Raw genomic sequence first — 14636 nt, 5'->3', positions numbered from 1 at the left:
CTTCACCAGTTTGCATGTCTATTTTCAAGCCAGCACAGTGCTGTCTTTATCACGGAAGCTCTTAGTATAATTTGAGACCAGGTATAGCAACACCTCCTGCTGTGTTCTTTCTGTTAAGGAAGGGAAACACCAATATTAACAGAATCAACACCCAAGGATAGGCTTGAAGGTAAACCAACCAGATCGTACAGATCTTATAGGATTATTAATGGAAACCAGATCATACGGATCTTATAGAATCATTAATGGAACAAGACAAGTATTTGCTTGTAAGATTTCAGCTAATAACAAAAAGGGACAATAACAACTGCAGTACAACAGGAATAAATGAGAAAGTACATCTTTTGAAAGCTTGAAATAATATACATTGTCTTGCCATCTCTCTAGGTAATTCTGAGCTTAAGAGAAGATAAAAAAAGAAAATCTCAGTGGTCCAGATATGAACAGCACAAACCCAGCAGACTGGAACTGTAGACTGGCATAAAGCAGCTCTCACAAGGAGCTGCATGGAGTCCTAAAATGAATTGAAATAAATGTTGTAACACACAAAAGTCTGAGAAAGAGTAGGGACACCCTCCTGCTTTGGTCAGTAACAAAATGTCTGCAGGGCCAGCTTAAATGGGAAAAGATTTATTTTGATTCCTAGTTTCTGTGATGGTTTGAATGAGAAAGGTTTCTATAGACTCATATGTTTAAATGCTTGGTTCCCAGTTGGTGGAACTGTTTGGGAAGGATTTGGAGGCGTGGCCTTATTGAAGCAGGTTTGTGGTGGGCTTTGAAGTATAAAAGCCCACCCATTCCCAGTCTCTCTCTATCTCTCTCTGTCTCTCTCTGTCTGTCTCTCTGTCTCTCCATCTCTGTCTCTGTCTCTCTCTGTCTCTCTCTTTCTCTCTCTTCCTCTCGATCTTGCTCTCTTGCTCTCTCTCTCTTGCTCCATCTCTGCTCTCTCTGCCTCCTGCCTTCGGATCAGGATGTAAGCTTTCAGCTACTGCTTCAACTCCATGCCTGGCTGTCTGCTGCCATGCTTCCTGCCATGGTGATCATGGATTAACCCTCTGAAACTGTAAGCAAGGCCGCAATTAAATGCTTCTTTCTATAAGTTGCCTTGGTCATGGTGTCTCTTCACAGCAATAGAACAGAAACTAAAACACACACACACACACACTTAAAAATAAAAAAGTAGTGATGTCGTCACAGTGCCAGATCAGTTAGAAAAAGCAAAGAGATGAATTTGTGCATTGTGACAATGATGACTGAGGTAACCCTGAAGAGAAAAGGTTCTGTCTGAGCACACAACTTCCAGATGTGTCTGGATAGTCAAGGAAGAGAAAGAATACCAAGATGACTCAAGCTTGAATGCTTTGAACATCAGGCCGGAAACTCCTGAGGAAGGAAAGAAAGTAGAGGGGGCTTTTCGGAACCTTCTGATGACCATGGTGGTTCCAAGCAGAAAAATGGTCACTTAAGGCACAAAGAGGAGCTGCTTGTGACAGCACAGCTGAGTACAGCAGCAGGTACCCCACAGCCTCTTCAGAAACACCTCTCATGCCAGCCTTCCAAAGCTCCTCTTGGATTGCCATCCACCCCACCTTCGTAGTTGTCTGGATCACTTCTGGGACCTCTCCATTCCTGAGACTACCTAGGATACTGGAAATGGAGGCTCTCGCTGTGACTTTACCATGACCATGCTGACCTTCTGGCCCCCTTCATTTCCACGTCTACTTCTTAGCTCTCCTTTCTCCCTACCAAGGGTTTATGCTCCCTGCACCTCCAAGGGTCCAGTCCTGGAACGATGTGGATGTGCCCAACCTCGGTGTCTCCACTCAGACCTGCCCCTCTTGGTCCTTACTCCCCAGCTCCCTTTTGGAACCAGGGGTGTTAAGTGTTTCTAGTCAACTTAACTCAGAGACCCATGGCAGATGATATGAATACAGCCACCACTGGGAAGGAAGGTGGACCAACCAGCAGGACCGATAGACAGAAAGACAGACAGACAGACAGACGGACGGACCACCAATTCTGGGACAGAGATGGCTCCATCTGTGCACACTGTGTGAGGGGCGTCAAGAGGCTAAAGAGCTTACTAATGCTCTCCAAAGAAAGTTGAGGGACAATTCCATTGTGCCTCTGGCCAAGGCCCAGCCGTCTTGTCCCTGTCTAGTGCAAGCTAAGAATGGTACTTCTGAGAGCCATGGAAGGGCTGCTCTGGCAGCTGCTCCCAAGGAGAGATTTCTGAAAGCAAAAAGCGTTCCTCCCCACCTGGTTTATTATATAAACCTGGCCTTTGTGTTTGGGTTATCTTTGATATTTTTTTTCTATAACTATTTCATAATATTGACTTGCAGTGAAATGGATCACAATGTCATTTTCTAATAATGGGATGTGTGGGAAGAAAATGCAATTCCTTTTGATTAAAGTTATTTCCCACTGACCAATACATTGAGTTTTCCATGGAGGAAAAAAATGTTCTATTCCAACATACTCTTTATGTTAGTAACAATGTGTTAATAAAACCTGTCTTGTGGGAAGACGAAAGGCCACATTTAAATCCTGGGATTTGAGGAGCTGTCCTTTCTGATACAGAATGAGAATCAATCTTACAAAAAAAATGTGGCTAAAATGAAGCTTAGTTTTTTTTGTTTTTGTTTTTTTTGTTTTTTTGGTTTTTTTTTTGTTTTGTTTTTTTAAGAGATAAGGAAGGAACTCTTTTTCTTCAAAAGGTTCAAAGGTAACAAATAGTGTGACTCAGAGGTCACTGCATCAGAGATGGAGAGGATCCAGATGGGCTGGAGAGGTGCTCAGAAAAGATGCACTGGCAGCTCTTCTGGAGAACACGGGTTCCATTTCCAGCTCTCCCAAAGTGGCTCACAGCCTTCTGTAACTCCAGTTCCAGGGATTCAGTGCCCTCTTCTGGTCACCTTGGGCACTTCATGCACATTGTGCACAGACATATTTGCAGGCAAAACACCCATACACATAAATGTTTTTTAAAAAGATAGTCACAGCTCTGAACATGACTTCTTTGAAAAACATTAGGGACTGGATACTGGTACTAATTATGATGAGGTTTTATAATAAGAAGTCTTTCAGTTTACACTCAAGAGTGTTGAAACTTTCAAGAGTACTCACATGGTTTATCCAGTGCCCTTGTTTTACATTTTACACACAGAAGCAACACACAGACAACACACACACACCACACACATACCATATGCATACCACACATGCAACAGGTCAACTAAATCAGCATTTAGATGCAAAGATTGAAACTGCCATGTTATTAAATCAATGTTGTAATTATAGTTCTGTGTAAACCCAAATTACTCTTCAGAAAACACCGAACTGTTTCCTGACAGTTGAGGAGTTCTGCCCGACACTCAGAGTGTGATGATGGCAGGAACTGTGGTGAGTCAAGCTGGGGGCTCACTGTCTGTCTGCTGAGATGGAGAATCTCACAGTTGAGCCTTGTTTGGAGAACGCAGGCCTGTTCTTTTCACAGAACAGGGGAAGCTTTGGTTTGGTGATGCCAGGATGTGAAGTGTGCCAACAGTTGGCCCAGGAATATCTCCCCATCTGGTGACAAGCCTGAGTTAGTGACTGACAGCTGGACTAGACGTGCCAAAGAAAAGGCAACCATGGTGAACATCGAGTGGGAGACATTGCCAACAGCTGAAGCATATTCTCTGGGACATACCCTTGTCGTGGAGCAGTTCGAGTTGTGATTGAACGCTTGGTATGAATTTTTAAAATTAATTAGGGAATTGTCAGATGAAGGAAAAATGAGAGAGCAGAAAGGTTCAAGGTCGTGAAGGAGATTATGGGACATAAGCAGATAAGGTGTGGACTAGATTTCAGAGAGAAATGGGGAAAAGTCACAGACATTGGGAAAATGGAAATGAAGTTGGAAGAGGTGTGCAGGATACTCACCATGGAAGACACTGTGAAGGAATGGATGGCGGGGGAGCCGCAGTGGGTGAGGACTTGCTATTAGAGGGTTAGGACTGGAGTTTGGATCTCCAGTATTCACATCTATGCTGTTGGGCATAGTGTCCCACCTATAATCCCAGCACTCAGGAGGATTCCCCAAGGCAAGCTGGCTAGCTAGACTAGCTGAAGCTGTGAGCCAATTGGCAAATAAGTAAATAAAACCAGCCAATCAGTAAATAAAATGGACAGGGATCCAAAGACACATCTGACATTGAGTTCTGACCTCTACAAACATGCACACACACACACACACCACCCCCACAGACATATGAACATGCTTATAATCATGCATGTACAATACACACACATACACACTCAAAAGCAAAACAAAACAGAAAACCCAAGTGCTAGAAGTAAGAAAAAAAATAAACTCAATATATGTAAGACCTGCTTCAGTATACGACGTACATGGACGTGTTCTGTGCAGGAAAACCAGTCAAAACAATAAACATTGAAGCAAAATCCAAACATTTCAAGATACAATTCAAGGAGTTTTCCCTGCAATAACAGAGAGCTGAATTTGTATGTTGCACGAGAAAGTGACATACCAGGACAACTGACAGAATATTTGTCACTTAGGCATATTCTAAAAAACCCTTGTCTTAGGCTCTTCCTTCTTTACTTCAGCTGTACGTACACCACCCAGTGATAGGTCTGAGATACCAGCAGTAGTTTTTCCATTAGCCGAGTGCGCAGTGTGCAGGGGATTAGATCATCCCATGCTGCGCTCGGATGCTGGTCCTGGAGTCTATAAACAAGATTACAGCTCAGTATTGCACAGAGCATGTTCTCATGATCCCCTGTGGTTTCTTGTTTTGGCTCTCTAGTGAGAAATTTGAGCCTACATGGACAGAGAACACAGAAGAACAGTTACTGGTTAACCTATTCTATTGGAACTTCGGAAGGCCAATCTCCTACATAAGAAGAAGAATCCAAATTAAAAAAATCTAGGATTCTACCATAACAAACCAGAGGGGGGAAAGCAATTTATGTGTAACATAGGAAAATAAAGAACATACTGAGGACCAGAAATTAATATAATAGAAAGAAAGAAAGAAAGAAAGAAAGAAAGAAAGAACGAAAGAAAGAAAGACAGGCTCGAGAGATGGCTCGGCGGTTGAGAGCACCGGTTGCTCTTCAGAGGACCAGGGTTTGATTTCCAGCATCCTCATGGAGGCTTACAACTGTTTGTAACTCCAGTTCCAGGGGATCTGATGCCTCCTTCTGCCTCCATGAGTACCAGGTAAGTATATGGTACACAGACATACATGCAACCAAAACACCCATAAATATTAAATAAATAAATAAATAGGAAAAGAAAGGAAACAAATAACAAAGGCTATTTGTGAAAGGTTCAAGAAAGTTGACAGTTTAGACTAATTAAAATAATATGAAAGGTCCAGCATGGTGGTACATGCCTTTAATCCCAGCACTTGGGAGGCAGAGGCAGGCAGATCTCTGTGAGTTCAAGGTCAATCTGGTCTACGTAGTGAGTTTCAGGGTAGCCAAGGTTATGTAGAAAGATTCTGTCTCTAAAAACAAAAATAAATAAAATAATATGAAAATCAAACTGCTTTAGTATTAAAAGTAGATATTCTTATACATCCTCACCTCAGGAAAAGGAAAATATGAACAGCCTTTTGCCAAAAATTTATTAATAAAACAGGCAAAATGGATGCATATTTGAAAAGTATACATTACCAAAACCAACTCCAAAAGAAATAGGAAATCTGAACAGGATTATATAAATTCAGAATGGAGTTTATAATTTAAAATTTTCAAACAAAGAAAATGTCCAGTTTGTGGAGGTTTTTTTCTTTGTTAAGTCTATCAGGCATCTAGGAGGAAAGGGCATGAGGGTGGGTCAGGAGTGTGGGTTGAATTCTGTGCACCTGCAGGGTACTATGGACAGTTAGACTTGGCCCCGTGTGCCTCTGTGAAGGTGGACAGTGAGGGCAACAGAGACAGGTTATACTCCCAAGGGAGAACAAAAGAAGAAAGAGGTGACAGGGGAGCTGACAGTCACCAAGAAACAGAAAAGCAGAAACCAGTCCCACAGTTCCAGCTCCAGAAGGAAGAAGCAAAGGCCATGGCCAGAGGTGGGCCAGATGGGTGGTCCATGCTGAAGAAGCCCACAGTTGTTGTAAACCTTAAACCAAGTGGTGTGTGTGTGAGAGAGAGAGAGAGAGAGAGAGAGAGAGAGAGAGAGAGAGAGAGAGAGAGACTCCTCCATGGCCAGTCATCACCTAGAAAGAAAGGTCTATTGTTTCAGACTGAGCTACTTAATGAAAGTCTCTCTTTTTAAAAGTTATGTGCTTATGCTTGGTCCATGTGTATTCACTCCATGGAGTCTGGCAGAGGATGTCAGAGTCCCTAGAGCTGGGGTGACAAATGTCTGTGAGCCACACCACATGTGGTTGCTGGGAAATGAACGCTGAACTTCTGTAAGAGCAACAGCTGCTCTTAACTGCTGAGCCGCGTCTCCTGCTACACCTTAGCCCTGAACATAAGGAAGAGTTGTCACTCCTTGGGATATGCTAGGCGGTGTCATGGGGTCAGGAGAAAGTTGTGGAAAGGGAGGGATCCCACACAAATCTACTGAGAAGCTTAAGCAGTCGGAAGTTTGGGCTGCAGTCCTCAATGGCTCTGAGCTCTGAGACAAGGTGCCAGCACTACCACCTGAGGATTACCACAGAGACGGAACTCCAAGCCCATAACTGGTGGATCACATACATGCCTGCCACTCCCCTTGTCCCCACCCCCTCACCCTCTCACCCCTGTGGAACCATGAGCCCAAATAAACTCTGCCATTAGTTGCCTTGACCATGATGTTTTATCACAGCAACAGAAAGCTAACAGAGGTGTGCAAAGCAAGCACTCCAAGTCATCGGAGGCTCCGTGTAACAACAAACGCAGATGTTCTTGTTAGTAGTTAAAGAAAGTCACTTCGCTGAAGCTGAGCCGAGCCAGCAAAACAACCCAGGGAATCTAACGCCCAACATTTTATTGTGTTGCTATGGCTTTTCGATAAAGCTGGGTTGGTGGAGCATCTTAGGAATTCCTATTACGTCATCATTTTAAAGTTAAAGGTTGAGAACCAAAAGGTAGGAGTCCCTCCCTGCTCCTCCTTGGCGTGATTACTACTGCATTCTTCAGTTGTCAGTTCGTGCTGGCTTTGGACCAACCAGCACTTCTTTGAGCAAACCAGTAGCATAAGTAGCAGCTTCCTTTATAGTCTACCCAGTTAAAGGAACAGCAGGTTCTTTCAAAATCTGATGGGGCAAGGGAGGATGAAAAAGTGGAGTCTCTTTCTAGAAGGCCGTGGAGAGGAAGTGGGGCAAACTATACCCATAATCCTCCTTATAGCATTGCTCTCAAGATTAGCCACACACTGAGTCAGGGATTCCAGGTCACCGGCTGCTGGATTTACAATACCACAAAGATTGATCTGAAACACCGATAAGAGGCAGGGGACTGGGTGTACCTTCGAGGAGCTCCTGGAGCACAGGTGCCCTGCGAAGCCCAGCTGAGAAACCTCCCTGCACCCCTTCCTACTCGCAGCGTGCCCAGAGGCCAGGGGCACCGGCACTTGACCTACTTTGGGCTCCCGCATCTTCCTCCCATCCACTCTCGTTGGAAACTACCTTGGCGTTCAAACTGTAAGTTAGAGGTGCGGGCAGCTCAGCACAGGAAGTTGTTCCTATTCACACACTCTTGAAGACCAGGGTCTCTTACCTGTGACAATTCCTACCTATAACTCTCTACCTCAGTTTTCATAAATGGTGTTGTTTCTCGCAAGGTGTGGCCTGGAAGACAAAGGGTTTGCATTTATAATTCATCCTATGTACCGGAAACCACCCAGCTCAGGGACCGATCCAAGGCCTCCTCGCTGTTGGAAGTGCCTGCCTGGATTTTGGCCCCTGTGTTTGAGGTGTCATTGTGGAAAGTGGTTTTCAGGGAAACCAGTTCCCTTAAGCAACTAGGAATCTGATGAGACGTCTGGGGTTGATCAGAACATCTTTGTGCCAGGGCTCAGAAGATACAGCAACCCAGTTCAGGCAGGCACTGCTAACACTCAGTGTTGCATATAGAGACTCTGCAGCTTAGGAGGTGATGTAATGTGACTACATAACCCACTTGAGTGACACAGCCGCCAGCAGCCATTCCCAACATGAGTCCTTTACCGCCCCCACTGCTGCCCTTATCCATCCATCACTCAGTGGCCCCGTGGGGTACTGATGACAGTACTACCGGCTGATAATGAGAAGCCATCCATCTACAGTTGCTGCACACAGGCCTACCACAGGAGACACAACCCCAGAACAGCCTGGGGTGAGGGACACAATAGAGAAGCCAAGTGAGATGCCTAAAATATATGAGAGAGACTCCCAGGAAAGATGCCATGGAAGATATTTTAACAAAGGATCTTGATTTAGTGGCCAGACATGCATTTAACCCAGACTGGTAACGCCTTTCCTTTCCTGGTGCAGTACATGGTGTGGAAAAAAAAAGAAAGCAAAGCATATTCAGTTCAGATCATTCAAACCTTACAGAATAAGGCTTTAATAGATTAAGGCTTAAATAATTTTTAACACTTTTTGAGTTGTGTTCCAAAGCACCTTTTTTTAAATAAAGAGAAACTAGTTCAGCTTCTATGAGATTAATGTTTTCAAATCCCAGGTAGTAGGTATGAGTGAGATCACGTGGTACTGGCTTATTCCTCTTAACATAACAGTTTCATCCAAGTTCTCAAAATAATGGTACTTCATTTTTAAATGTGTGTTTGTGTATATGTCTTTATCTGTGTGTCTCTGTCTCTGTCTCTCTCTCTCTCTCTCTCTCTCTCTCTCTCTCTCTCTGTGTGTGTGTGTGTGTGTGTGTGTGTGTGTGTGTGTGCAGACTGTGTATGTGTCTTGTTAAACATGTATAGGTTCCTGTGGCTCCAGAAGAGGACGCTGGGTCCCCTGGAACTGGAGTTACAGGCAATTGTCAGCCTCTTGACATGAATGCTGACGCTGGAAACTGAACTCCTGTTCCCTGGACAAGTAGCAAGTGCCCTTAACTACTGATCCTTTGGATATAAACACGGTATGAGATTGCAAGGTCACATGTGGTTCTATTTTTAAGTTTTGGTTTTCTGTAAAATCTACTAATTGTACCTCCCCTGTCCTCCAATGCTGCTAGACTGCTCCCTTTTCTCTGCGCTCTTACCAACACGAACGTCCTTATTTTTAACATCTGGGAGGGGAAAATGGACAGGAAAGGACCAGAAGCACAGTCTGTTGTTTCTTCTCCCTGTTGCTTTATTTCCAGTCCTTACATTTTCAAGAATTATGAGTGTCTTGATCACTGTACCCAAAGGCTGATATAGATTCTTACCTCAGACCACTTGTCTTACACATACCACAAAAGTGAACAACTTACTGTATTGAACCCATTGGGAACATGTATCTTCTCTTGTAGAACCATCCCTCAGTGTGGCCATGTATAGTTCTATCCTGCTGAATCCAAATACCAAACCAACCTGAACTGATGAAGCTAGGGCCTCCCCTGCTCCTTCACTTGGGAAACAGGGGAGAGAACTGGCTTAAATGTGGAGGGTGGTGCAAAGAGCAGAGACTTTGCTTACGTGGCCTGCCTGTACCTCTTGGTCTGTTCCTGCTTAGGCACAATTCCGTCTCCACCTGACAACAGAGAGTTATCTATTTCTAGTGACTTTCTCTGCAGGGTACATACTGGCTGGGATTTAACATCTGGGATCTCTGTGGCCTCTCTGAGGAAGGGCAGGTGTGGCTTAGTAAAGACAAAGGGTCTTTTTAGAGGGGTCTTGTCATTTCCTGGGTCTTGACTTGGTTTGGAGAGCAAGGCCCAACAAATTGGCTATTCTTTTTGACTTTTTCTTTTTTTTCTCTCTTTTTTACCATTTTGGGACTCTGCGCTTTGATTGTTAAATACTTTGAAGATGTTTCATTGGTCTTGAAGAAGACCTCTTAACTTTTGTGTAATATTTAGACGAAAACAGATTTTAAAATAAATCCTGGTGTTATTAACTCTCCATTTTCTAAGTAGTTTGAAAGCCTGGCATGCTCAGCAGAAATCTCAAAGAGCTCGATATGACAGCATGCTTGTTCTTTGTGAGAATGCTTGTAAGTGTTGCCAGGATCAGATCGTATTATTCTATACAATACATAGTGTAACCCATGCCAGCAGCCTAGTCTACTGTACAGACGAGAAGAACACTGGCTCTGAAACAGGTTTGAGATTGTGTAGAGTAGATGATCCAGGTTGACAGGTACCCACAGGCTGCTTAGAACAGGAGAGGCTTGGAGTGAGCATGTCCCATGGCCTGCAGACTCTTCACAGCTCCACAAGGAAGGATGGAATCAGAGGTGGGGACAGTAAGACCCTCATCAAGAACATCGGCTGCTGGGAACTAAGGCTGGCACTGCTCTGGAGAAATGGTTATCTCATCTCTGGACTTGTATTTATTCAGTTCACATTATCAGCTGCCTTACTGAAGATTTGGTTGTTATGAAAAGTCAAACTTCTGATTTTCTCTCTTCTTCCCTTCACGGCCCGAGGGTGGCCTTCTAGAACTCCGGGGCATGCAGGGAGTTGCTTCTCTTAGGAGCTCTGGCAATCTATTCAGAAGCCTTCTTAGCTTAGGTGTCTTGGTTTATGCTCGTGCTTATGCCCAGTTTAGGGTTACGGCTATGGACAGCTGTTACTGATGGTGGGACAGGGACATTGTGACACAGCTCTTTGATGCTGGGGACACAGAGGCCTCATTCACTGTTCCAAATACAATTTATTACAAGCTTTTCATGTAGCGACTCCTGAAATGCTCTTATTTTCTGCCTAAATAAATGGATTTTGTTTTGAGGCAAGGTTTCTCTATGCAGCTCTGGCTGTCCTAGAACTTACTGTGTAGACCAGGCTGCAGGCTGGCCTTGAACTTATAGAATATATATATATATATATATATATATATATATATATATATATATATATGCCTTCAACTTCTATACACATTCATACATTTATATATTTATCTGTGTGCATCTCTGTGTATGTATGTATGTGCCTATACAATGTAAACATGCATATATACCCTCTATACACACACACACACACACACACAAACACCAAGATGAAGATGAACAACAACAGTTAAATGGTGCTGGAAAACAAATATATATTTTAATATGTATATTAAGGGATCTGGCATCTTTTCTGGCATCCTCTGGCCATATACACACACACATATATATATGGAATATTATATATATATGATATATTACATTACTATATTATATTTATATGTTTATTATATATTTAAAAATCAAAGAACTGAAGACATGGCTCATTGGTTGAGTGCTTTCTGCTCCCTCTCTTTTTTTTAAAGATGTATTTATTATGTACACAGTGTTCTGCATATATGCCTGCATGACAGAAGAGGGTGCCAGACCTTACTATAGATTGTGAGTCACCTTGTGGTTGCTGGGAATTGAACTCAGAACCTCTGGAAGACCAATCAGTACTCTTAACCTCTGAGCCATCTCTCCAGCCCACTTTCTGCTCTCTTATGGAGGCCCTGGATTCAGTTCTCAGCACCCACACCAGGCAGCTCACAACCATGTAAGTACAGTTCTAGGGGATCTAGTACCTCCTCTGGTATCCAGGTGAACACACACACACACACAGTTTAAAATACTTTTTAAAAAAATCTCCTGACAAAAAGCAACATAAGGAAGAGTTTATTCCACTCATCATTTCAGGTTATAGTCCATTCTGGCAGAGAAGTGGCCTTGGACGGTGTGAAACAGTCATACCACAGTCAGGAACAGCAAAAAAATGGAAAAGAAAAGAAAGGCAAGGCAAAAAGAACATAAGTATGCCTAGTTCCGTGTTCGATAGTGCTCAGCTCAATTTCTCTCTTCTTACACAGTTCAGGACCTCCTGCCTAGGGAATGGGGCTGCCCACAGTGGGCTAAGTGTTTCTATATCAATTAACTTAGCTTGAGATAATCTGCTACAAACATGCCCACAAAGCCAATCCAATGTAGGCATTCCTTCATTGAGACTCTTTTCCAAGATGATTTTAGGTTATATGATTGACAGCTAAAGCTAGTCATTACACTAGAGTGGCCATATTGGTGATTTCTGGGTTCAGTTGAGAGACCCTGACTCAATAAATGAGGTGAAGAACCATTGAGGAAGACTCCCAACAGCAGCCTCCAGCCTCTATACACATTCACACACAAATGTGCCTATACAATTGTAAACATGCTTATACACATATACTCCCTACACACACACACACACACACACACACACACACAAAGATGAAGATGAACAAAAACAACAGTTAAATGGTGCTGGAAAACATTGAGAACATTTACCAAATCATTCAAGCTCTCCAAGTTCACACTCTAATCATTACACAACAAAGACACAACAAAGACAGACTCCAACGACTATACCCTGGTTAGGATGTGGGCTGGAGTGCAGCAGGGCCCAGGCACCTAAAGGGAGGCTGTTCCAGCTCAAAATTCCAGAAAAGTTCAGGCGTAGTTGGAATAGATTAGAGTGTGTGGCAATCTATCTAATTCATGACAAGTTCTTCCGTGTGATAACCGTCAATAACTAGAAAATGGGACAGGAATTAGGAGGAAGCACAAACAACCCGCAGAGCTGACACACCACTGACACACCCAGGAGCTGGGGGGGGGGCTGAACAAAAGAGGGTGTCTTTAAAAGGCTGCATTTTCACCAAAACAAATCAAACCAAACAACAAAGCACACAGAAAAGCCCAAAAAACAAAACAACCCCCCATCCCCCAAAAAACCCTTAAATTCTCAATTTTAGGAAATGTCTCAGGCCAGTTTTCTTGTTTTGTTTTTGTTTTTTTTTTTTGTTTGTTTGTTTGTTTTGTTTTTCAAGACAGGGTTTCTCTGTGTAGTCCTGGCTATCCTGGAACTCACTCTGTAGACCAGGCTGGCCTCAAACTCAGAAATCCACCTGCCTCTGCCTCCCAAGTGCTAGGATTAAAGGCGTGTGCCACCACTGCCTGGCTCAGGCCAGCTTTCTAATTATGCAAAGAAACCTTCACAGTTACCTAAGACCTGCTTCTCTTCTGAAAAATCCTCCCACTTTACCTACTTTTCAGGAGAGAAATCAACCTCTGTTTCTAAATTGCTTCTAGAGGCGAGCAAGCAGGGATCAGACCGTGAGGTGGGTGGTGTGCTACAGTGTGCCCCTGGATTAGAGTCCGGGTGAGACCAGTACTGTGAACGTGTGTGTGGCCCTAGCACTTGGGAGGATGAAACAAGAAGAATATGAGTTTAGGTTCAGCCTGGCTTTGTAGCAAGACCCTGCTAAATAAAATAAAATAAAATAAAATAAAATAAAATAAAATAAAATGCCTTACATTAGGACTCTCGAAATACAAACTGGAGAAAACCTCTGGTCTTATCTAATACAAGAGGCCACTCATTACACAGGGGTCTGTTAAGCATTAAATTGTAACCTCCAAGACATTTATTGAAGTTTTAGCACTCCCTAATCTCAGGATATGACATTACTTGGAAACGCTCGTTGATGATATAATAAATTAGCTCATGTTGCAGTAAACTGGACCTTGGTCCAATACGACTGATGTCCTTCTAAGAAGCAAAGGCAGACACAGATGCACAATGGGGCAGGGCTATGCAAAGGCAGATCTTGTAGAGCTGCAACTGGCCCAGTGCTGGAAAGTTCTCTACCACTCAGCTTCAGCCTCAGCTTCAAGTGCTGTAACTGGAAGCCCAGCAAGAAGCTGGGAAAAGCGAAGAATTCTCCCCTGCAGGAACCTGAAAAAGTGTGGCTCTGCCCAGATCATGGCTACCAACTTCTAGAGTCTAGGAAGAGGATGTCTCTGTTTTCTTAAGCCACCTAGTGGTGGTACTTGGTTAAAGCAGCCTTGGAAACCAACCATGGGGCATAAAGGGTCAAGTCGGAGAGGTTAGAGGGGAGAGCTGGATCCCAGACGACCCTCTGCTGTCCTCTCCTTTCTTCCTCTTCCCCATTACAGACTGCCCTTCTCTGTCTCCATGACAAATACTCTTGGTGGTCATTTCCTGTTTCTTTGATTGGGGTAAGCAGGTCTGGAGTTGCAACAAGTCCAGGGGAGCCCCTCCCCTCTTTGCTTCTGATGGCTAGAATCGGATTGGTTGAAGTCCACTAAGACATGCCTGCCTTCTCTTTTATTCATGATTATTTTAGGAGTAACCATGTGCTCACCAGTGACACTTGAAAATATGTCGCATGAAGCTTCTGTGAAAGAGAAGTAGTGTGTGTGTGCGTGTGTGTGTGTGTGTGTGTGTGTGTGTGTGTTGTATGGTATGTGTATGGTATAGTATGTATATATGTATGGTGTGTGTGGTTGTATTGTGTGTGTGTGGTGTGTGTGTGTGTGGTGTGTATATATGGTGTGTGTGTTTGTGTGTTATAGGGTATTTGATCACACCGTGAACCCCAATGTAGGCCACCGACCCGACTCAGCTGGTCAAGATGGAACCGGCTTCTGGTATGATCTACCAGTAAACAAGTGCACTGCGCATGTGATCACCCATTGGCCAACTCAGTTTTGGCACCAACCCCTCCCGAG

The sequence above is a fragment of the Arvicanthis niloticus genome, chromosome 6 (assembly GCF_011762505.2).
Source record: "Arvicanthis niloticus isolate mArvNil1 chromosome 6, mArvNil1.pat.X, whole genome shotgun sequence".
NCBI classification, from domain to species: domain Eukaryota; kingdom Metazoa; phylum Chordata; class Mammalia; order Rodentia; family Muridae; genus Arvicanthis; species Arvicanthis niloticus.
Note: the sequence above shows the minus strand (reverse complement) of the source record.